The 1,513-nt window shown below is 38.8% G+C and overlaps 1 pseudogene; it reads left to right on the forward strand.

The window, feature by feature from the left end:
• The first annotated feature begins 875 nt into the window (after window positions 1-875).
• Window positions 876-974, forward strand: LOC132315203 (small nucleolar RNA R71; annotated as a pseudogene).
• The last annotated feature ends 539 nt before the right edge of the window (window positions 975-1,513 follow it).

Consider the following 1,513-nt stretch of genomic DNA (forward strand, 5'->3'; position numbering starts at 1 on the left):
GAAAAAAAAAAATATCCGTAAAAATCTGAGAAAAGGAAAGGAAAGAAAATGACCGGGTCATTACAGCTATTTACCCTACTTGAGTTTCTAGCTTTGCAATGGATTGAGAGTGAGAAGGAAGTAATTGTGTATTTGCTTCTAAAGTGACTAAAGCGGTCAAAGCTTTCTCTTCAAAAGCGGGACTTCTAACATTTCCTTGGGAATATGATGGTTGATTAGGAAAATGAGAATTAGAAAATTGGTTTCCTTGTGATTGGTATGATGATCTAAAACCTTGGGAACCTTGGCTTTGTAGTGGAGGTGGAATGTACTTTCCTTGAAAACCACCTTGGGAAGGATTTGAGCCCTCCCCTTAACTTTTCCAAGAGAAATTCGGGTGATTCCTCCGACTAGGATTGTAATGATTTCCATAAGGATTGTTCCCTTGATTAGTAAAAACAACATTTGCTTGTTCATGATGCTCACTTTGCACATGTCCATGGGGACAATTGGAAGTAGAATGTAAAACACTTGAACAAGTCATACATGTCTCATTAGATGCATGATGAGAATGGTTAAGGAAGGAAGATACTTGATTTGCCGAGTTTTGGTTGATCAAAAATTGATCAAACCTTTGAGATAATGATTTCATTTCGGTGGCAATTTCATTGGAGTGGTCAAATTGATGTAAGCCAACACTCTTCCTACCACTAGAATTTCTACCATTCTTCGAAGATAAAGTACAATGCGAAGAATTTTCACTCATGCTCTCATAAAGACGCCACATGTCATCCTCATGCCTATCAATATAAGAGCCACCCATGGAAGCATCAAACATGCCTTTATAATTGTCCGATAAGCTCTCAAAGAAATATTGAACTAATTACCATTTAGGCATGTCATGATGTGGACACTTCCTAAGCAATTCATTAAAACGTTCCCATGCCTCATGAAATATTTCTCCATCCCCATGTGAAAATTCTTGAATTGAGGTTCTCATGGCATTGGTCTTAGAAACCGGATAGTACTTCTTCAAGAACTCTTGTTGCATTTCCGCCCAAGAAGTTATTGAAAAAGGCCTAAGATTGTTAAACCAATATTTTGCCTTATCTTTAAGGGTGAATGGAAAAAGTTTAAGCCTTAAGACCTCTTCCGGCATGTCCATGTATTTTACGGTGGAATATACTTCAAGAAACTCATCCAAATGCTTGTAAGGTTCTTCACTTAGAAGTCCATGATAATTAGGAAGCATTTGAATGGTTTGTGGCTTGATTTCATAGTGGTGTGCTTTAAATGGTGGCAATTGAATGCATGTGGGTGCATTATATTCATTAGGCACATAGTGATCCCTTAAAGCAAGGGGAGGATTAACAACTAAAGGTGCAACATGGGCACCTTGGTTGCCTTGAATGATGGAAGGTGGTGGAGCATAGATTGGCCTTGGCATTCCCAGTGGAACTTGGCCTTGTTGTTGTGGTGGATGAATGAATGGCCTTGGCATGCCTAATGGTACTTGCATGTTATCATGATGCAC

This window comes from Cornus florida, unplaced genomic scaffold (genome assembly GCF_030987335.1).
Source record: "Cornus florida cultivar Cherokee Brave unplaced genomic scaffold, ASM3098733v1 CherokeeBrave_3.0.0_Hap2_Chr06, whole genome shotgun sequence".
NCBI lineage: Eukaryota > Viridiplantae > Streptophyta > Magnoliopsida > Cornales > Cornaceae > Cornus > Cornus florida.